Here is a 24617-nt window from a genome sequence, read left to right as displayed (position 1 = left end):
TACCTAGGAGAGAAGCTAGGAAATATATGCCCAACTTTTATTCAGGAAAGTCAGCTCATACATTGTATTTTGCAACCTCAAGTTGAGAACATTTTTAGTGGGCAGGTATGTAGCAGAAAATGAATGATGTTTCTGCTCAATATTCTTCTCCTCTTCTGCGGTAAGAATAGCTGGCCACCATGTCTACCTGGCTTAAGATTCCCTAGTTTCTCAGATACACTGGGTCTGGTTGCTATGTGACTAAATCCTGGGCAATTTGTGATAAAAGTAGAAGTGGTGTGAGTAACTTCTGGGAAGTTTTCTTAAAGGGAGTGATTTGCCCTTCTCCTACTCTTGTCCTCCTTTCTGCTAGAGGATGGTGACATGATGGATGGAGTTGGAGCAACCATCTTAGACCATGAGGTGAAAGTTCGGTGCTTAAGATTACAAATCAAGATAGACATTTCCTCTTTACTGTTAATGTCCAGCTACCATACAGGCTGTGAACTAACTACATTTGTGTGAGAGAAAAATAAAATCCTGTGTTGTTTAGGCCACATTATTCGAGGCTTGCTGTCTTTGATTTCTTAACCTAGTAGTAATTAATATTTATGAATATATTAAGGAGAAGCAGGCAGGTAAATGATCAACTTCTACTTAACAAAACCAAATCTTTAGTACCCCCTTGCAACTTACAATAGAAGACTTTATTCAGTATACATGCACTACCATTTTTGATCACTTCAATTTATTGTTAAAGAAAACAATTATTATGGGAACAATATCATCTTGAATGATAATCATTCCAGAAATCAGTGATGCAATGTAAAGCATTTCAGGTCATCATTTTATAGGATCCTATTTGAAAGTTGAGGAAAATATCTGTTGTTTCTTACAAGTGAAAAATTTCTAATCTCAAAGCAATTATGTGGTACATTGCACAAGCAACGTTTTCTCTTGATAATTTTAATCTTAATGTGTATTTTCCCTGAATAAGCTTCATGTTGATTTTGGTCCCGGTTGCAACATATTTTGCTAGTGAATTGGACAAAGCTATATAGCAAATAGCTATATTAAATTAAAGTATAAACTAATAAATGTTTTAATAGTAGTTTAATAACTGATTAAATTGATTTTCATTCTATGAGCAATGATACAAACTTAATGAATTCTTGTTCTTGCAAAAATTTCAGATTTATTTAAAAGTAGGCTTTTATTATTACTTATATCATCCTTACATAATAGAAGTCTGGTTATGTGACAATGTATTTTAAATATTGTGGTGGGGAACGATTACCCAGTACCTAATGTTATATGTATGAATTTGATAACATAGAAATTATTTCTTCTTTCTAAAGTATTTTATAAAATTATCTTGTTTAAACCAGTATGCTCTGTCACTGTAAACATTTTTTTTTTAATATTTTATTTATTTGCTAGAGAGAGTGCAGGCGAGAGAGAGTGAGCGAGAGCACAAGCAGGGGAGCTGCAGGCAGAGGGAGAAGCAGGCTCCCTGCTGAGCAAGGAGCCTGATGCAGGACTTGATCTCAGGGCCCTGGGATCATGACCTGAGCCGAAGACAGCCACCTAACTGACTGAGCCACCCAGGCATCCCACTGTAAACATTTTTAAGAAATAATAAAAATATATCACAATTTTCAAATGTGAGCCCAACTGTGTACTGTTAAGTTATCATGAATCACTTGAAGGAATAAGAAGGAGTACAACTAGGCTAGCCAGATTTATCAAATAAAAATACATTGTATTTTTTGTATTTTATCAGGCAATCGTAAGTACTGACCCTTAATAAGCTTAACATTTGATTAGTTAGTGTGACCTGGCCAATTGCTTCATATTTCCAGATTAAAAAGCATTAGTTCAAAGGGGAAAGGAAGTGAATTATCATTTACTAAATTTAATGTTAGGCAATCGTTGTATGTGGAACTTTTAGAACATAGGTTTCTGGCCTGATCACAACCCTATGTGATAGGTATTGGCATAGCTTATACATATAAGAGACATCTAAGATCATCTATTCACACATTTATATTAATTACCCAAAGTCTACAGAGAGAAAGCAATGAACTTGGCATTTGCACCCACCTCCATTGCACTCCAAAGTCTTTTGATTTCTGAACAAAGAAATAGCCATTGTTCTTTGAGTTCTTTTTTTCTTCTTTGCCACCCTTCCGTATGTCTCAGGAGACTGGCATTTGTGAATATAAATCAGTTGCTCCCTTGTTCTTTGGCATCTGATTACATCCAGCTAGTGGGAGTTACCAGCAGGTGATTAGGAAGACTGACCCCGGGTTTTAATAATTTACCATGGATAATCCTTTTTTGAATAGGGAAAACTGCAGGGATATGAGTAGACTATGGAGGAAAGGAAGGAATTGGGGTATGTCTGTCCTTGGGTGACACTGGATGAAGGTAGGTATTGTTATATCAAAGTTCTCTTTGAGATGCTGTCATTTAACACATTGGTAAATAATTGTATACTCATATTATTCATGATAGAATGATATGATTTAAAGCAAATAAAAAAATAAAAAAAATAAAAAAGCAAATGAACTAGTTCTCAGGGGACCTTTTGTCTAGTGTGGAAGATTTAGAATAGATTTTTACAAACAGTAATAAATATTATTTCAACCTATAATAAATGCTTTGAAGAAAAGCTGTGAATGAAATGAGCAATTAAAACACAGGAGTTTGATTTAGAAAGCGGGTATGCAGGACAGTCATTCCTGAATTCCTGTCATTTATTCTCAGGCCACAAGGATGAATAGAATTGGTTAACAAAGAATGGGAGAGGCAGTATTCAAGGGAGAGTCAAGAAACAGAGATGAAGGGAAATACTGTAGTGGTGCTGTGGTTAAAGACATAAACAGGGAAGAGATCACATAGATTTATTTTGGTGGGTGAGTGTGGGGAAAATAGAAGTTCAGTTGTATGCAACAAAAGTTGGATATACAGGCCTAGAATTTTAAATGAGAGGGAGTATGGAGATATAGATGACAAAGAATAATCATACTGAGAAACAGATAAAAAACAAACATGTGCATTCTAAGTTTTAGCACGAAATCTTTGACAAACAGTTTTAAAGCTTTCAAGAAGCATAATGTTTATTCTTCTAGACTCCCCAGAGGAAAGCTTTAAGTGGAACCATAATGAGCCTGAAAATTTTGTCAGTCCAATCACAAGAAGCAATGGAAGCAATATTGCTGAGTCTCTAGCTCATCATCTGAGATGAACTATAACCCATCAACAAATCAGATATCTTGGTCTCTTTGATCTTGCCATGCTTTCCAAAGCCAAGTCTACATGGTGCTACGCAAACGTTTAGTGTGGGTTCAGAAGTGTCTAGCACCTCTACACAGTAGCAAACTAATATCTTTGAGGAAAGAAGCAATAGCATGGGTGGCCCCAACTGCATATTCAAACTGGAATTAACATCCCCAGAGTTCTTTGAAGCCCTGACTTTCATAACATAAACAAACAGGGGAAGATATCAGTAGTTGCAACCAGTAAAATGTAACTTAATTTAAAAAATTACCAAAGAAAGTCAAGCTGTTTAAGTAAATATGCAATGAAAATAAACACATGAAGATAAGTGAGCAAAAGCAGTCAAATTAATGTCTCTTTTATAATGGTTTATTATCAAACACAGTAAACACAAATACACACATACACTCATAGACATGCACACATGCACATACACACCTACACACACAAACAGCGTTTTTAGCTGAGACTTGGAACAGTCCTGGGTAAATAAATGGCCCACACAAGAATTGGAAGATTGGAGGATAGAAGAGTTTAGAATTAGACTGGATCATAGATTGGGTCTGAACCTAAAGAACCAGAGCCTGATGGAGGTTATTAATTTGAACTTTAATACAACAAATAGTGGCCAGCATAGCTGACTTTCGTAGGCATGAAGAAGGTCCAATTTAAGGAAAGCCTATCCAAATAGACAGTGATATCTATAAATTGAATTTCCACACAGATCATAATGGGGATGATTATCATAAAGTAGCAGAGTGTCAGACACTTGATAGAAGTATAGGATTAGGACCTTAGTTTTAGGAAGATACGAGGAGGAATAAGATGCTTTGATTCAGGCTCAAAGTATACAACAGAAGACCACTAGGCAGAAGTGAGGTGTACATCTCATCTCTGGAAATAGGCATTAGTACAAGCATTGAAATACAGCAAGAAGTTAAGGGGACCTATATTGCCAAAAATAAGGGGTAAGTTTGAGTTACTCATCTTACTCCTGAATGGCCATTGTTTCCATCATAAAGATGGAAGAGAACCAAAGCTATAAATGAGAGCTCAGTGCTTCAGCCTCTGATAAAGAAGTCTGCAGAGATTGGGTGTCAGTCTGGGTCTAAGTGGTAGCTTGTGTTAAAGTGACCAGACTAAAATAAAAGGATTTAATCACTTTATTCATTAATTAATGTTGATAGATAGGAATAAAATTATGGATAAGCATATAGACATACAGATATATTCATTTATATCTTAAGCTAGTTGATTAAATGTAAAGCATTTATCACAGTCTCTCAAATATTAGCTAGTACTTTTATGTATCTAATACTTAAAATGTCTCTAAGACAGGAAATAACAAATGTTGGCGAGGATGCAGAAAAAGGGGAACCCTCTTACACTGTCGGTGGGGATGGAAGCTGGTACAGCCACTCTGGAAAACAGTATGGAGGTTCCTCAAAAAGTTAAAAATAGAACTACCCTACAACCCAGCAATTGCACTACTAGGTATTTACCCCAAAGATACAAATGTAGTGATCTGAAGGGGCACCTGCACCCCAATGTTCAAAGCAGCAATGTCCACAATAGCCAAACCGTTGAAAGAGATGAGATGTCTATCGACAGATGAATGGATAAAGAAGATATAACAAGTAGTGGCCAGCATAGCTGACCTGAATAGGACTGCAAGAATGTAGAGCCAGACAGAGCTGAAGGATGAAAGGAACCTCAAACCAAAATTGCCACTTGGAAGGAAGAGTTGTCTTATCTCATGGGTCAGATCCATATTGGACCATTGTGTAAGCAAGAAATAATCTTTTATCTTGGTAAACCATTAAAATTTCAGGGCTGTTCACCCTACTCTGAACCCTGAAAGTCTTACATTTTATTATAAAAGGAATATATTATCTATAAATTGTTTTAATAAGAACAAATTCATCTTTTTGTATTTGAAGTGGCTTTTAAATAAATATATCCAGTTTATAATACAGGAAGGAAGTTTCCAGTTACATTAAATAAACTATCTATAAATTCTAAATGATCAGGTAAGGACTATTTTTGAAGTAATATTAAAAAAATACATAGGGGGCTCCTGGCTGGCTCAATCGGTAGAGCATGTGACTCTTGATCTTGGGGTCATAAGTTCAAGCCCTACATTGTGCCTAGAGGTTACTTTAAAAATAAATAGCATGCAAAAATTTGTTAATAAACACAATGTCAAAGACAAGTGATTGACTAAGGAAAAATTTGCAATGCTTGAAATACAATAAAGACTTTCTATAAGTAGTTAAGAGACACAAATCATAGAAAAACTGTAAAGGATGTTTACCACTACAAGACCACATGAGAGGCAAAAAGACCTCAAATGTATGAAAGCATAAACCTTTAAAAGTAGTCAAAGAATTAAGTGGAAAATGAAACATTTTCAGCTCACTTCTACCGATGAAAAAAAGTCAATTTTTTCTTCCCCCACTATTCTGAGTGCCAAAGTGCTATCTTTTAATCACACTACTAGTACTTAATGATTTATTGCAATAAATGATTATTGAAAAATATGGGAATATTCCTAATGCCCATTAGTGGAATAGAGATTGAGTAAATTATGGCATATCTTTATTATGTAATATTGTGTAGCTTAAATAAGAACAACAATGAGCTATCATATTAATGTGGAGGCATAGTCATAAATTATATTAATGAGTAAACAAAAACCAACATACAAAGAAAAATCCATAGTATAATCCTATCTTTGTAAAACATAATGCAAAACAAATGAAAACATTTACAGTAATATGTATCTATGTGTGTGTAGTGAGGTGTATGTGTGTACACATTTATTGATGCATTCCAGGGCCATTCAGGGCCTCAGAGGTTCTGGGCAATATTAGAATTCATCAGTGAAACAAAAGAGAAAAAGCCCTGGATGTGGAAAATACAGACAGTAACAACAAAACCAGTGAAAGTAAAATGTAGAGTACAATAGAGAGTGAGATGTGCTATAAAAAGGAGGTAAAGCAGTATTGAAGAAGGGAAGCTTTGGGGGAGCTAGGAGTTACTATTTTGAATGCAGTGAAGAGGATTCATTTCAGATCACATTAGAGGGATGGGGCCTCGGCAGATGCTAAGACATGGGAACTAGGCAAAGCAAAGCCTGATCAATAAAGATAAAAGTTTGCAATCATCATAGACCACTTAAGATTGTGAATTCTTCCTTAAAAATGGTAAACTGAAGGCACATCTCAAGAAACTGCATGCTCTAAGACCCTTAAAATAGCTGAAGACTGTCTGAAACAATAACAAAATTTTAGCAAGGAAAAGATTCTATAAATTATCCTTTTGAAAAGAGAGATAAAGAGAAAATAACTAGATCTGTTACAATATTACAAAATGGTAAAAGTGTTATAAAGCAGTAAAAGGAAAGATGCAATTTTATCCTAAAGATTTTTTTATGGAAAATAGAATATAAATTTAACAAATGGCTGTCATCTCTTCTTATTTAGATGTGGGGGGATGGGGTAATTGGGTAATAGGTATTAAGGAGGGCACGTGATGTAATGAGCACTGGGTGTTATATGTAACTGATGAATTACTGGACTTTACATCTAAGACTAATGATACACTATATGTTAATTAATTGAATTTAAATAAAATAAGTTATAAAAAAGAACACTGTAACTTTTAAATGTGAATAAATTAAAGTCAGTAGAACAAAATGAAAGTGATAATATAGCAGAGTAAATAAGTTAAAGTGTTGATAGTTTAAAAAAAATCTAATTAAAAGTAACTTAACCTTTAGAGAACATATATTGTCTCAATTAACTTGAAAGTTCATTTAGGTCAGGCTTCAGGCAGGGTTTCATCAAAGCGCTTGCTTGGTGTCCCATTTTTCTTTGGGTACTTCTTTCCTTGTTAGTTTGAATTTGGTCTCACCTTAGCTTCTTTCAAGGTAGCAGAATAGCTAAAGCAGTTGCATCATTTACATTTATAAACCCCAAACACTGTCCAGAAGAAGGAAAAGTTCCCTTTCAACAACTTGGCTCTAGTCTGATTGAAGTAAGTCAGATTGAGTGTCCAACACTGAACCAATGATCCCAAGGGGTAATATTTTATGGGTTGTCTCAGACCATCAGGTTCCATCCCTGAAGCTGAGAGAAGAGTGAATGAAACACAAAAACCTCATGACTCCTACACAGTGGGGGGTTGGTGGAATGGATGCCAGGAAGTCAAGTAACCATGCCCAATAAAATTAACATTTAGAACCAGTAAGTAGCAAAAACAGCTTTATGGAAAGGACAAATTAAAGAGGAGAAAGACTAGAGGAACTCTCCCAGAGAGCAGAAGGAATTAGTTGGAAACAAGAGATTATTTGGTACATAGAAAAATAGATCACAAAGAGGCAATCTGCAAATGAGAAAACAGAATACACAAAACAAAAATGGCAATCAAGAGCATAATGGAAGAAAACTTTCCACATTAGAAAGAGAATTCAGATAGGAAAACAGAAACTAACAAAATACAGTGGGGTAAAATTGTTAAAATCTCAATGGAAAGAAATGATCAAATATCTCTAGAAGAAATCATTCCCTAATGAGTAGAAATTAGGCACTATACTATATATATTTCCATACATGACCTTACTTAGTTTCGATCCTCACTATTATAAACTGTGAGGTAAGTCCTATCATCTCCACTTGGCGCTTGATGAAATTGAAACTGCAAAGGATTTAAACAACACAACTGATAGAATTGCCAAGCTTCCATTTGAACCTAAGCCCACCCAAAAACAAAATCTGCATGCTTTCAATTGTATCATTTAAGAAAGTGAAATGAAAGAACAGCTTGCCAGAAGTTTGCATAAAAAATAGAACTCTGTTACAACACTGTTGCTGTTGATGTGAACTTGCAATGACCATGGAAAATAAATACTCATTATACAGATAAGGGAATAGGAACACTGTCCTCTCCTCTTCCCACTGAGTGACTTTCCACTAACATGAGCCAAAACTGGTTTTTAACTAATCCACACTCAGCAAATGAATAGTGTCCTAAAGTCAAAGAATCCTCTCCTCTGTGTTCCTTATAATAGACGTACCTAACAGACAGGTAAATAGTCATAGACTTCTTTGCAACTAATAAAAGGATATATTCAGTACTATTAAGACAAGTTAAAACATGGTAGTGGAAAGATATTTTAGCAGAACTATTTCTAACGATTTCCAACTGCCAAACCACTAGCTTCCTTTAATTTGGGCTTTCCCTTGTTAACGCACAACATTCTTAGTGGTTGGAAAATGTTCAAAGAAAAACTAAGAGAGAAAAAAATATAAGTAAAAAAAAAAAATTTCTTTTTTTTAATGCCAAAGAGCATAAAAAATAATAAAATCTAAACAGACATAATCTAAACAGACACAAGTTTTGGTGCAAAAGAAGATGAGATATAATATTCTTTCTCTTTCCCAAATCCACCAGCTACAATGCATTGGCTTGGGGAGGAAAGTCTTGGCATAGGATGCAAGAGTTTGTTTGTGGTGGTGGGTTACCTAGTATTAACACTGACATTGAATGAAGTCTTTTTTCTGAGTTACCATATTGTGATTAAGTAATGTTTATTGTATACAGACCTTCATTGAAACCAAAACAAACCAAACCAAACCAAAAAACCCCACAAAACTTTACTCAACATCAATTGCATGTGTTGTGGATTGAATCCTATCTCCCATCCCCCACCAATTCCTTAGTACCTCACAATGTGACTTTATTTGGAAATAGAGCCATTGTAGATGTGGATTGTAGATTGTAGATGTAATTAGCTAAATGAGGTTGAAATCCTACTGGAGTAGGGTGGGCCCCTAATCCAATATGACCAGTGTCCCATACAAAGGGGAAATTGGAATTAGACACACAAGGAGAACATTATGTGAAGACGAAAGCAAAGATAAAAATAATACAGCAGAAGCCAAGGAATGCCAAAGATTGCCAGGAAACCTCTAAGAGCTAGGAGAGAGGTGTGGAACCAATTCTCCCTCACAGCCATCAGAAAGAACCAACTCTATTGACATTTTGGATCTGGGACTTCTAGGCTCCAGAACTGGTAGGCAATAAATTTCTGTGTCTTAGCACCCAATCTATGGTCCTTTATTATGTTAGCCTGAGCAATCAAATACAGTATTTAACATACTATTCCTTGGGGAGGGGGGGTGTTTATACTAAGATGATTCATAGATGTAAACAACGGACCACAATGCAGGTGTAACCAACAAATGTACTCTCTGGGTGAGAAAAAGAGGAGTGAACTGGAGAGAAAAAATGAGAGGCCTTTAGCTGTACACTCTGGCCAAAGAATGTGTTCAGGGGCCCGTATCTTTAATCACTTTTAAGATCAGGCTGTTGCGGTTTTTGGCATAATAAGCTTAGTGGGCAGTGAAAAGCCAAAGAGCTTTTCAGGGGCCTGTAAGTATATTTGAGATGGTGACAAACAAAACAAAATATCAACCTATATAAGTACCATCACAAAATGAAAATCAATACAATTTTGATTGGATATATATACATGTAACGTGAACTTGGTTAATTATGAAATTGATATTCAAGAGAAGTTTATAAAAATTGAAAAGTATTTGAAGGTTAGATCATGTTTGATTCAGCATGAACTGCCACGGTTATATGATAATTATTAAGAAATAAAAACCAAGCACAAATTAAACATAACTCATTCATAGTTCAAATAGCAATTTCAAAGGAAAAAATACACAAAATTCTGTCAACACTTTACAGCACACATTGATATTTGATTTGAAGTGTGGTTGTTTTAATATGCATATATATGGTATTACAAAGGATATCTAAAAGTAACAATGCCTAGAACAGAAGTGGCTCTTAAAATGGAGCATATCTGGGCTCAAAAGGAATATTCAGTAATGAAGCTCTTCTTACAGACTTGTGAAAAAATACTTAAAAATACTTAAAAATGCTAACATTTTACAAAGCATGTAAATTATTAGCAAACAGGAAATGGTTCACCTTAACCCATATGATAAGGATTTTAATATTTTCAAGTAAAAGTTATAAAATAAATAATTCACAATGATGATAAGTAGAGCATAGGGACTATAGTCAATAATACTGTAATAACTATATGGTGACAGATGGTAACTACATTTATTGTGGTGAGCATTTTATAATGTACACAATTGTCAAATCATGTTTTTGTATACCAGAAATTATTATATTGTGTCAACTATACTTCAATTAAAAATAAGAAAAGAGATTGAAAACATAAGATATTTGTATAAACTTTAAATGAAAAAATGAAAATTTTCATGGATTTTTTTTTTTTATATTTCAGCAAGACAGCTCCTCAAAATCTCCCCAGATTTTAAATCAATGTGACATGTGGCAAAAATAAGAAATCAAGATTTGTTTCCTAGAGTGATTTTCAGTGAAAAAATGTTGACTTTCCAAATTTAACAGAAAGGCTAGAAGCCATCCTAGACTATTTCAATTGACTGAACTTCATGTTCTTTGAATGTTTCTTGTTACTAATATTTTCATCAAGTCAAGTATTTTGATTTGAAGAAAGTTGTTTTTGTCTCCTTTCCAGAAGTGTTTTCTTTGATTAAAATAATGCTGATCATAAGTATTTATGAGTATTTTGGCCTTAAAAAATTGTCATTGATATTTGGATTGGCTCTCAATCCCCATTTCATCTTCCTTCTATTTGAAGGTTAAACAGTGTCTCCAAGCTTTCTTGAAGCTTGGCTATCGGAAGTGCATTAGGGTCATCTAGGCACAGGCCCTCAAGCCAAACCAGAAGGCAGGTTATGACAAATAGACAATCTCCCAGCAACTCCTTAATGATGTTGCTCCTTTGAAAGATCCAAGAGGTAACAGGGTTCATTCTTCAGCAATCTGATGTCAGTAAAAAGAGGCTTATTGATCTGGCTCCCTTTCTGTTAGAATGAGGCTTTAGAAATTCATTTTTTCAGGTTCTTAGTGTTGAAACGAATATGACTTCAATGGTGGCCATAAACACATAGCTTCCCTTTTGGATCCATTTTAGAACTTATTCCTTCAACTCCTCCAGTGCCTATACATCTACACCTAGTTCCTACTTACGTCCCTTTTTCCATAAGATATTTAACATGGTTTATGTTTTCTAAACTGAATCCTTACTGATACATAAATTTAAATCAAAATACATCAATGTATATCATTGAAATATTGAGAAATATATTCTCATTGCTTTATTAATCAAATTTCCAAGTGAGATTAAAGATTGATATGAACTAAAAGCCTTTGACTATAGACCATTGCGTCTATGTTGTGGAAATCATGGATGAAACTTTAAAGATGATAACGAGTGAAAAACAATAACAAGAAGTGGGAAATAAAATATATATTTTCTAGAGACTTTTAAAATAGTTTTTTAAAAAGCCACTTTTATATCAACTCTATTCATTTTCCAGAAAATTGTCAAGACTTCACTTAGAAAATCATGAGATTTTGCAGTAGTCTTACTGTGGGGGAAAGGAGGAGAGTGGGGAGAAGAGAAACAATAGTCACTGCTACCATGCTTCTTTCTTTTAAAGAAACACAATTCAGAAGGACCTCATGTGGCATCAGTTCCAATTCAGTTCAGGGTCTCATTAAATCTACATGACTCTTGCTTCACACATACAACTCAGTACTCTATTGATGTTAAAAAATGATGATTCTTATATGTCAATAACATGCAATAAACTAGAAAATGCTAATGCTGGTAGTTGACTATGATGATCACCTTGGTCAAGGCCAGAGATCTATTTAGATTCCAAGACCAAACTAGAATATTGATTTCATTCTATTGGTTCTATTAGTCACATTGTCTCCTATGGTCATCAGGCTCTGTTTAATTAATTTAAAAGAGCCTTTCAAGAATGAAAAAAAAAAAAAAATGAACCTAGCTGTTAGGTGCTATTTGGAAGCACAGTCACGTTTCCAACATTTGGAAAACAATGAGTAAATATGGGGCTAGTAAAGGGAAACTGCCACGCAATCTATGGCTATTCTTATGTTGCCCAAGCCCTTCTGTGACTAGACTTGGCTCACCTCCAATTGCAGGAGACATCTTAGTGTTCTCCAGTCAGCATATTCTTGAGTCTCTCTTACCTGGAGCTTAGTACCTGAATTTCCCCATGGACTAACAAAAATAATTTCATCATTGCCCTTCTTCCTTACCAAGTCTAAAGATCGGTTTTCTAGTGCTCATTTCCTGCCCCTGGATTGGCTGTTTTCCAAGATGACTGGACTTGACATTTCCAACTGTCATAGAAAACAGCCCTCTCTCCATACAGAGCTTGGCTGTATCTTAGGACTTCACAAACATAATCCATCAGAACATATGAATCTTATATATCACTACATTTGTCCATATCTGAGTTACTTCATATAAAAGTAACACCATGAATGGGTCTTTAATTGTAGATTCTACAGTAAACTTCAGCAATCCCAGTCAGATCATCTTTATGGTCCCTCAACTAGCATGGGATCCAAATACATCACAACACCCTTGCTTTCTGTATCTTGAGCAAATGCTAGAACAAGACCACAGACACAACACATTTGCCAAGAAACAATAAATATAATTAGGGGAAGTGCAGTCTAAGTGCATATTTATAAAAGAAACATTTCTAAGCGGGATGCTAATCTACAGACATAATGAATGAAGAGTCTTGTATATTATCAAGTAGCACGGTTTAGTTTCTTGGAGCCAGGATGTCTGGACAGTCAACATCCCAGAATGGAACTTTGCTTAAACATTGCATAATTGAAAGCCCATTAAAGTGATTATCTGCAAATTGAAAGCCCATTAAAGTGATTATCTGCAAACAATAAACTTCCCTGTTCTGAAGGTAACTTTGTCTCAAACTCAAAAATCATAAACCTAGTTTATAGCGTTCAAGTGTTTTTTTCTGTCTTCTAATCATCAAAACTAAAGAAAGAAAACAAAACAAAACAAAACCTGGTGTCCAGAATCAGCTGTTGCATATAGAAACCTTGAACTTTTGGAGAAGATGAGGTATTGAAGAGAAACAACCAGGCCGGAGGGACAGAGACAGCACACATAAAATGCATTGGCCTGTAATGGTTTGGTCCTCCCAGTTTTTAGTCATAGTTCAGTTGTCATATAGAGATAGTGATTTGTATAATCAGCAAATTCCAGTCATGGTTATCTTCGTATTTAGTAATTATGTTCCGTACTAGGTTACCAGGGCTGCCAAAACAAAGTACCACAGACAAGGTGACTTACAACAGAAATTTATTTTCTCTCCGTTCTGGAGGCTGGAAGTCTGAGATTAGGGTGTTCGCAGAATTGGTTTCTTCTGAGGCCTCTCTTGTTGGTTTGCAGGTGGTCAACGTCTCTTTGTCTTCACATGGTCTTTTTTCTGCTCATATGTGTCTGCGTCGTAATCTCCTCTTTTTAGGGACACTAGTCTTATCAGAATAGGGCCCACCCTAATTATATCTGTTTAATTTAATTACCTCTTTACATACTACTCCAAATATAGTCACATTTGAGGTACAGGGTGTTACTGTTGGGGACATAATTCAACCCATAACATGTTCCTTGTTCCGATTTGTCCTTTATCTCTCTAATTTCCCTAAAAATGTCTGTCTTCTTTTAGCCAAATTAATGCAGATATTGAAATTAATATGATGGTGTATCTTCTCTCAGTTTATGCAATGTCAGTGTTTAAAATTCATATTCTATAATGCTTTTTGTGTCCTGTGGTCTTTTCTCTCAAAAATGAATTATAATAATATTAAATGTCAAGACCATTGCGCAGGAAATTGGGGTATAATGAATATATATAACCACTGCATGAGATAAAGGCATTGAACATTTTTATCACCCTTTATTTTGACCACGAAGGATGTACATACTATTTTCTGCTATTACAAATAACATAATGAATATACTTACACAGACATACTTGTGAGTACATTTAATTATCCTATAAGATTAATTCCTAGGAAGGCACATTACTATTTCTAAGAATGTGCTCATTTCTAAGGCATTTAAGATATTCCTCCAAAATTGCTTTTCAGAATGAAGTTATTATACATATCACACCACAGTAAATCACTAGTAACAAAAATGAATAAGCATTTTTTCATAATGATGTGCAAAACAGAGTGCTTATTGTTCAAGTTGCATTTCTTCACTTAACTTGATAATACTTTGGCATTTTATTTATTTTTTTATCTATACATATCCTTTACCAATTTTTCTATTGAAATATTTATGTTGATCTAATTGATCTGTACAAAGTTACCATAAAGGTCAATTTGAAAATCGATTATAGTGGCTTGTCCACACTTCCATTTCAGTATCAAAAATTTACCCATTTGAATTATCCATAGTCTATTTTATAGGAAAAGGCATCATAGAATTTTTGAAACACGTTTTATAAAAAAGAAGAACTGCCTACATTTAAAAAGTCCATGTACCTATTTTGTACATATTTCTGTATGAGACAAAGTTCAGGACAGTTCAGTTAAGTGTTTGTCCTCTTCATTTGTTATTTTATTTATTTATTTAAAGATTTTTTTTTTTTTTAATTTATTCATTCGAGACACAGAGATACAGAGAGAAAGAGAGCACAAGCAGGGGGAGAAGCAGAGGGAGGGGGAGAAGCAGGCTTTCCGCTGAGCAGGGAGCCCGATGCAGGGCTCGATTCCAGGACCCTGGGATCATGACCTGAGCGGAAGGCAGACGCTTAACCATCTGAGCCACCCAGGCGCCCCTTCATTTGCTATTTTAATAGAAAATAAATTCTCTCTCTCCCTCCACTGCTCCTGCTGCTCGTGCTCTCTCTCTCTTTGTGTCAAATAAATAAAATATTAAAAAAAAGGGCAGGGGCACCTGGGTGGCTCAGTCGGTTAAGCCTCTGCGTTCTGCTCAGGTCATGATCTCAGGGCCCTGGATCAAGCCCCACATCGGGCTTTCCACTGAGCAGGGAGAGAGCCTGCTTCTCTCTCTCCCTCTGCTGCTCCCCGTTTGTGCTCTCTCTCTTTCTCTATCTCTGTCAAATAAATAAATAAAATCTTAAGAAAAAGAAAATAAATGCTATCTCATCATTTCATTTTCTTCTTTCTTGCTTTAAATCAGGGAACTCTACATTTATGAAAGAGAAATGGAGTTGCTTTATTGTCATCCTCTTAAATGAGGGTAGATCCACTTACCTGCTGACATGGGATATCTCCTTTATGAGATAGTCATGGCTATATAGTATCAGGGCAAGGGAAATATAGAAAGATTAGCTAGACGCAGTAAGAATATATATCCCAAGGAAAAGGAAAAAGATGTGTGGCAAGGGCTGGAGGCTGCAAGAAATGTGTAGAAGTATCAATAGAGATAAGATACTTATGGAAGGAGGTGATGGTCCTTAATATTGGAAGTGTTGTTGTTCAGAAAGGTCAAGCTTACACTAAATGACTGCATAACTGTTTTGTTTCTTAAATTCCACATGAGTGAAATCCTATGGTATTTGTCTTTCTCTGACTGACTTATTTTGCTTAGCATAATACATTCTAGTTCCATCCATGTTGTTGCAAATGGCAAGATTTCATTCTTTTTGATGACTGAGTGAGACTCCATTGTATACATATACCACATCTTCTTTATCCATTAATCAGAAATAAAACAGCTGAATAAAGGGGAAGGGAAGGAAAAATAAAATAGGATGAAAATAGGAGGCAAACCATAAGAGATGCTGAACTCTAGGAAACAAACTGAGGGTTGCTGGAGGGGAGGTGGGTGGGAGGTTGGGGTAACTGGGTGACGGGCATTAAGGAGGATGGGCATTAATGATGGAATGAGCACTGGGTGTTGTATGCAACTGATGATTCACTAAATTCTACCTCTGAAACTAATAAAAAAAAAAGAAAAAATGACTGCATGGTTGCTAATACAAACCATCAGTAAAAATTGAAGGTAGGAATTGGTTTAATATAAGATGATCTCTCTAAAATTAGAGCTTTTAAAATAACAAAGTGTAGAGGTCTCCTTCTCGTGTAATGAAACACCTGTCACTGAAAGAATTCAAACTGTAGCTATATGACAGTCCTTCAGTGATGATTTAGAATATTTACTTATAGTCCATAGCATTGGCTAAAATCAGGATAAATGGCTATTAAGATCATTTTCAGTTCATTGATTCCCAGTTCATCCTCAGATAATTTGGCTGTGTTTTCCTATGGTTTCATGGAAAATAACAGGAAGCATTTTATTTATTGCAATATATTAAAATATAGAAATTGTGCCAAAGGAAAATTTGTAATATGATTAGATGAACGCCCCTCTTTATAATTACTGAAATCTTGGGAACATGTTTTTGTTAAATCTGAGGATAATGATTTAACTGGTGATAAGGCAATTATATTAAGTTCAAAGGAAACACATAAAACTGGCTTTTGTAAAATAAATGTTTGGAGCATTCTTTTAATGGTGGTATTTTATTACAAATCATATACATAAATGATAAGGTGAAAAAGGGGATTATATTGAGTCTTTGTGTGGCTCCAAGAAAAACTGATTGTTACAAAAAGAATGTATCATAAATATTAAATCATTTCATTTTGTTTTCTCCTGACCCCATGTTCCCATAAGCTTTCCACATGCAGAGTAAAGCCATGTGTCCTAAATATTCCAGGGTATCAGGGAGCAAGTAAGGGATCCCTTTAACAAGCAAACTACTGAAAAACAATTAGGCTTGAAAATCCAGGTATGGTAGATAAAGGCTCTTCTTAATTTCCTTTGAAAATCGAGAACCAAGCCTAGAAGTTATAGGTTGTGTGTGTATTGCTGTTTTCATCAGTATGAGGAACATACTGCTTCCATAGTGACATTAAAAATAATTTTGTTGGGGCGCCTAGGTGGTACAGTCAGTTATGCAGCCAACTTTTGGTCTCGGCTCAGGGCATGCTCTCAGGGTCATGGGATCGAGCCCCATGTTGGGTTCTGCACTCATCGCAGGATCTGCTTCAGATTCTCTCTCCCTCTTCCTCTGCCCCTCCCGCTTATGCGCTCTCTCTCTATAATAAATAAATAAATCTTTAAAAAAATAATAATTTTGCAGAATGACCTTTATATTGGTAGAAAACTATAGACAGTTGGCAATGACATTGCAACAAAAATTGAAAAAATCATGTCAATATTCAGATTAATATAAGGAGGTATTTTTTTTTTAACACTACTGTTACAGTCTAGTAAAGATTCTGTTCATTTAAGTAAATGTTCAAAGCAACCATTTAATTTTGATGGTACTACTATGTAAAGTTCCGTTTTTGGTTTGGTGCCTTGCTGGGGGGGCCACATGGCTGTGTGCTAGAGGCATGAGCATTGGTGGCTGCCGCCTTTGGGCTGGGATGAATGGCCCTCAAAGAGGGGGCTGAGGAGCTGAGTCAGAGTTATGGCCAGTCCAGGGGTAGCAGCTGGACTGACCATTGCTGCCGCAGGATTTGCAGGCTGCTACATTTTGCAAGCCATGAAACCCATGGAGCCTCAAGTAAAACAAGTTTTTCAAAGCCCACCGAAATCTGCCTTTAGTGGTGGTTACTACGGAGATGGGTTTGAACCCCAAATGACAAAATGAGAAGCAGGTAAGCCCCGCTGCCAATAAAGGAACAATATGAGATGCTCATCAACAGATTATGCGTTTCAGTCACCTGGACAAGGGAGGATCTCCTTGTACAGCAACCAAAATCAAGGAAGCTAAAGATTTACTAGAAGGTGAAGCTAAAAAATGAAGTAAATGTGTGATGAATTTTAAGTTCTTGTTAGTTTATGTATGTAAGGGCCAGCTTTTTATAATATATTGCCTCAAAGCTAAGAAAAAATTCCATTTTTAAAACTAGATGTTCATTTCTTGCTGTGGCATGGGAAGGTGGTAATTTGGCAGATTCAAGGCCCAGATTTTCACTTAAGCACAGGAGAGCATCACTACTCAATCATTTTCTTAAAATCAATTACAAAGCTTTTCTAAGTCAACCTTCTCCTCCAAGCTTTATCCAAGCATCCTCTCCACATCAAATTTCATGGCAACACTACAGTTTATAGAAATGTGTAGCTAAAATAAGTTAGATATGAGCTAGGCCATCTAAAGACGGAGAAATCTTGGAAGAGGAGAAAATCTGTGCAGATATAAGGCGATGAGAAAAAAGGTAAGTGTGCACACTCCCAAAATGTTTCATGAGAGCGGTCAGGTTGGGACACAAGTTGCAAGAGCCTCCGTAGGAAACAAGTTTACTGTTGAATGAAATAATAAAAATGGAACTATTGTAATACTGTTGTAACTAATGGTACTAATGTAAGTTGAAGTTTTTCCCCCTCTGTCTTCTGTTATTCTTCCTCTTTCTTTTTTTTTTTTTTCATTTTTAAAGATTTTATTTATTTATTTGACAGAGAGAGACACAGCGAGAGAGGGAACACAAGCAGGGGGAGTGGGAGAGGGAGAAGCCAGGCTTCCCACGGAGCAAGGAGCCCGATGTGGGACTCGATCCCAGGACCCTGGGATCATGACCTGAGCCGAAGGCAGACGCTTAACGACTGAGCCACCCAGGCGCCCCCCTCTTTCTTTTTTTGATAAGAACTGCCAGACAATGTTTTAGACTTTGCTTAATATTGGTATTATTTAATATTTAAAGAATTTGTATGCTACAACAATGTATTTTCTTGTACTTTTCTTTAGAGGAAGATTTTTGATAAATTCAATTGGGTTAATATAGAAGTAGATATAGACCTCTCAGTTCCCTTCTTTTTTTTTTTAATTCTTTCTTTTTTTCCCCAAGTTTTTATTTAAATTCCAGCTAGTTAATACACAGTGCAGTATTAGTTTCAAGTGTACAATTTAGTAACTCATCACTTACATACAATGCCCAGTGCTCACCATTTATGTCAGTATTGATATGTTTTATTTTTCAAAGAATTGTCCTTATCATTGAAGTCTTCGAGTTTGTTGAAATAAAGTTGTTCATATATTCCACTATTACACATGTAGTCTTAATAGGATTTGTAAAGAGATCCCTGCTATAATTCCTGATATTAGCTATTTTCTATTTCCTAACTTGCTTTTTCCTTGACCAGTCCTGCTAGTGTTTTATCAATTAACTGATCTTTATTTTTTCCCAATTCAAATTATTTTATTTTTTTATTATTATGTTCAATTAGCCAGCATATAGTACATCATTAGTTTCTGATGTAGTGTTCAATGATTCATTAATTGCGTATAACACCCAGTGCTCATCACAACACGTGTCCTCCTTAATGCCCATTACCTGGTTACCCATCCCCCCACCCCCTCTCTTCTCTAACCCTCAGTTTGGTTCTTGGAGTCCAAAGTCTCTCATGGTTTGTCTCCCTCTCTGATTGTTTCCCATTCAGGTTTCCCTCCCTTCCCCTGTGGTCCTCTGCGCTATTCCTTATGTTCCACATATGAATGAAACTATATGATAATTGTCTTTCTCTGCTTGACTTATTTCACTTAGCATAATCCCTTCCAGTTCCATCCATGTTGATGCAAATAGTAGGTATTTATCCTTTCTGATGGCTTAGTAATATTTCATTGTATACATGTACCACATCTTCTTTATCTATTTATCTGTTGAAGGACATCTCGGCTCTTTCCACAGTTTGGCTATTGTGGACATTGATGCCATGAACATTAGGGTGCATATACCCCTTCTTTTCACTACATCTGTATCTTTGGGGTAAATACCTAGTAGTACAATTGCTGTGTCGTAGGGTAGCTCTATTTTTAACATCTTGAGGAACCTCCACACTGTTTTCCAAAGTGGCTGTACCAGCTTGCATTCCCACCAACAGTGTAAGAGGGTTCCCCTTTCTCCACATCTTCACTAACACTTCTTGTTTTCTGTCTTGTTAATTTTTGCCATTCTAACCGGTGTAAGGTGGTATCTCATTGTGGTTTTGATTTGTATTTCCCTGATGGCTAGTGATGTTTAAAAAACCAGACAACTTTTGTATTTCTTAATTTGTCTGTTTTCTACTTATTTAGAAAATAAATCTATGTATTTTTAATATCTGTTATCTTTATTATTTCCTTCCTTTTCCTTAATTTGCATATAAATGGCTCATCTTTTTCTAGCTACAGAAGATGGAAAATTCTATCACTAATATATAAACTTTCTTCTTTGCTATATATTTCCCCCTCAGCATATCTTAGCTGCATCCCACACATTTTGATAAGTTGCGTTGTGATCAGAATTAAATTCAAACACTTGTGGGGAGCACAGCATATTGTATAGAGAAGTTGAATCATTGTGTTGTACACCTGAAAAGGAATGTGACATCGTGTGTCAATTATACTCAATTTTTTAAAAAAACAGAATTAAATTCAAAACCTTCCGTAATTCTCTTGTGATTTCTTGTTTTATCATATTAATTATTTAGAGGTATGTGGCTTAGTTTCCAAAATTTTGGGACTATTCTGGCTAACAATGTAATTGATTTCAAATTTAATTTCGTGGTGGATGTCAAAAACTACTCTGTATGATTTCAGTCTTTTGCCATAGGTTATTGCAATGGGCCATCTTTCACTTACCACAAGGGAATTACAATTAATATTGCACCACTTCATGCGAAATGTGAGAACCTTAAAATAATGTTATATATGCATCCCCAATCTATGTATTAATGGTGTGAGAGATTTTTAATCTACTTATATTATAAATCTCAAATTTCAATGTAATTTTAGCATTAAACCATCACTTTTATTTTAAAGACATTAAGAAAAAATGTTTAGTCTTATTTCTGATTATCTTCATTCCTTCCTGTAGATCTGTATTTCTGTCTGGTGTCATTTCACTACAGCCTGAAGAATTCCCGTTGACATAGCTTATACTGCAGGACTTGAGAAATGTATCTTCTTGGCTTTTGTTTACCTAAAAATATATTCATTTGGCTGTTGTTATTTTGACTGGATGTAGGAATTTGAGTTGAAAATTTTGTTCTCATTTTCATTAATTTAAAGATCACTAAAATCTTTCTACCTTCACTGATTCTATCTGCAGTCAGCCATTACTTGTATCTTTGTTCCCTGAAAAATGCTGTCTTTTTCCCTCTGGCAAATATATATAGTTATCTTTGGTTTTTATCAATTTGACTGTGATGCGTCTAAGTATAGTTTTTATTGTTCTTGTCTTGGAGTTTGTTAAGCTTCTCATGTCGGTAGGTTAGTGTTTTTCTCCAAACCCAAAATATTTTTGGCGGTTACATCTTTAAAAACTTTCTTCTTCTTTTTTCTCTTTCTGGGAATCTAATTACATATATACCAGACATGTTGATATTGTCTGATAAATCCCTGAGGCTATATTTAAAAATTTTTTTTCTTGATTTTTTTTAAGATTGAGTCAATTCTATTGAAGTTCTTTAAATTCATTAACCTGTCTTCTGCCATCTCCAATCCCTTGTAAAGTTCATCCAATATATTTTTAATGGACTTTGTTTTTAAAGCAGTTTTAGACTTACAAAAGCAAATTGAAAATACAGTACAGAGAGTTCCCTTATAACTTTTTACACAGTTTCTCCTACTGTTTACATATTAGATTAGTATGGTACATATGTTACAATTAATGAACAAATATCAATATATTGCTATTAACTAAAATCAATACTTCATTCAGATTTTCTTAGTTTTCACCTAATATTCTTTTTCTGTTCCAGGATCTCATCCAGGATACTGTAATATATGTAACTGTCATGTGTTCTTAGGCTTCTCTGGGCTATGACAGTTTCTCAGACTTTACCTTGTTTTTGTTGGCTTTCACAGTTTTGAGGAGTACTGGTTAGTTTTACTGAAGGATGCTTCATTACTAGAATTTATGTGATGCTTTTCTCACGAATAGATTGAGGTTATGGATTTGGGGAAGGAAAATTTCAGAAATAAAGTGTTGGTTTTATCATATATCAAGACTACATGATAAAAATTATTTATGAGTATTGACGTTGACCTCAATTACCTGGCACCTGCCTGAAGTAGCATTTGCCAGAATTCACTGTAAAAAGTTACACTTTGCCTCTATTTCCATACTGATTATTTGAGGAAAATCTCTGTAGCCACACAGAGAGTTACACTGTTCCTTTAGGGTGGAGTATCTACATAAACTATTAACTAATTATTATACTATTAACTATTATTATTATAAATTATTAACTAATTCTTCTTCATGAGAGATTTCTTACTTTTCTCCTATGTGCTTATTAAATCATTTATTCATATCAGCTTGGACTCATGGATATGTATTTCATACTTTAGGTTGTAAACTAATACTACTTAATTTATTTTGTTGCCCAAATTGTTCCAACTTTAGACATTAGAAGCTCTTTCAGTTGATTATCCAATACATTTCTTTTATCGTTGTGTATATTGTCCTTTTTTTTGAAGTTCTTTGAGGTTTTTTGATTCTTCTTGAGATCCTCTCTTTATTAAATAATTATGACCATTACTTCCTTTATATTTTGACATATTTGTATAATAGTTGCTTTAAATTGCCTGTCATGTAATTCTAACATGCCCATCATCTCAGGGTTCTTTTATATTGATTGATTTATGTCTGGGCTATGTGTCACTTTCTCCTCATTCTTTGCATGTCCAGATTTTTTTGTTGCATAAGTAATATGCCATTAATATTTTTAGAGACTCTGGATTCTGTTACTTACTGCTGAAGAGTGTTAATTTTTGTTATAGTTTGCTAATTCAAGTAATGAGTCATTGGTAAGAGGCTTGTCATTTTTCTTCTGGAGACTTGGTTTTATCTTTTCATAGGCTAAGACTTTTTCAAGTTTACTGCAGATCTCTTAATTCTGGCATATAGTGTTTTCCTACCTATAACCCTCCTAGGATTTTAATGAAAAGGTTGAGATTCATCCAAGATCTTCTTACTCAGCAGGACTCATACTTGAAATTTTATCTCTCTTCAGTGGGCAACAAAATAAATTTTTGTACTGCATTTTCACCTTCTAGTTTGGGTTATCACCAATTTGTTTGATTATTACTTGATTCCTCTGTACATATTCAGTCCAGGGTCAGTCAAGAAGTAGAGAAGAGTTTACACACAGATTTTACATAGCTTTTCAGGCTCCTCTCTTCTGTGACTAACTTCTTTTCTGGGATTTCTTTCCTCAGTTTCAAGTCATTCTAGCTCCAGACCTGTCCCCTGATACCTCAATCAGAAATAATAATGTTTGGTGCTGGGTGGAGTTTGGGGTCCCCTCAGGGAGAAAAATGTATAAATGATGATTTCACCACTGACACTCTCTTTTTCAAGGGCCAAACCTCATCCAGCTTTTGCCCACTCTTGTTTTGTCTCCAGGGCCTTCAAATATCTGTTTTTGTTATATTTGTTTAGAGTTTTAAATTTATCTGCCTCAGGAGTAGTCTGATACATGTTACCCTGCAATTTCTGGAATTAGAATTACCATTTGATTGCTTCTTCAATGATATTCAGAAATACCTTCTAAAAACCTAGGATACAGTGTGCAAATGGACAATTAACTTTAGTCATAGAGGTTTATAGTAACAAATGCAAAGAGTTTTTGCAAGGGAATAAAATATTATGGGTGAGAACTTCTCATGTATATTTTTCAGAGGGTATGAAAGAGATGCTGGCAGATTTCATAGCTCTGCTATTGGGTTTACTCTCTTTAACAAAATATACATGTTTTTCTGTTTTTATTTAAAATTACCAACTTCACTACCTTTGGCTGATGTAAAGGCTTCAGTATGTAAAGTGCTATAGGTCAGAGCGAAAAAAAAATGACACATGGATTTGAATCATTGATCTGTTCATTGCTAGCTAACATTATAGCCTCAGAAAACTTTTCAAGTCTCTTTGAGCTTTCATCCACACCTAGAAACAGGAAAAATACTATTAATGACATAGTTTTGAAGAGAAGACTCAATCCTGGAATATAATTGTTACCCTATAGTTGGTCCTATTGCCAAACATATGCTATACTACTCTCTTCTAAGCCTACTTTAAGTCATGGGAAGAATTGAATAGTTTTTTGTTTTTAATTTATATGATTAATTCCAGAGAAGGTTGACAAGCAATGTACTTACTGCCTGTGTTGCTAGTCTTGCTGATAAATGCTCTAGAACTAGGGGGACTTAATCTTATATCTGGGTCTCTGCCAGCTGCTGAGGAAGCAGGAAACAAAGTCCAGCTCCAAATTGGGAGGTTATCAAGTGCTAGGCAGGGTGTCAATGTCTACTACTTGGCGGGGAGGAAGGAGTTGGATAAAGAAAGTCTGGGCTGATAATGGATATTGAAAATGTTTCAAAATTTAATAAACACGTAGCTTGGTCACA

At 35.1% G+C, this 24617-nt stretch overlaps 1 pseudogene; it reads left to right on the top strand.

Annotated features, from left to right (window-relative positions):
* Positions 1–17699: 17699 nt before the first annotated feature.
* LOC116624993 lies at positions 17700–18036 on the top strand (annotated as a pseudogene).
* Positions 18037–24617: the final 6581 nt, after the last annotated feature.

The sequence above is a fragment of the Phoca vitulina genome, unplaced genomic scaffold, assembly GCF_004348235.1.
Source record: "Phoca vitulina isolate PV1807 unplaced genomic scaffold, GSC_HSeal_1.0 scaffold72, whole genome shotgun sequence".
Taxonomy (NCBI): Eukaryota; Metazoa; Chordata; class Mammalia; order Carnivora; family Phocidae; genus Phoca; species Phoca vitulina.
This window is presented reverse-complemented; position numbering and strand designations above follow the sequence as displayed.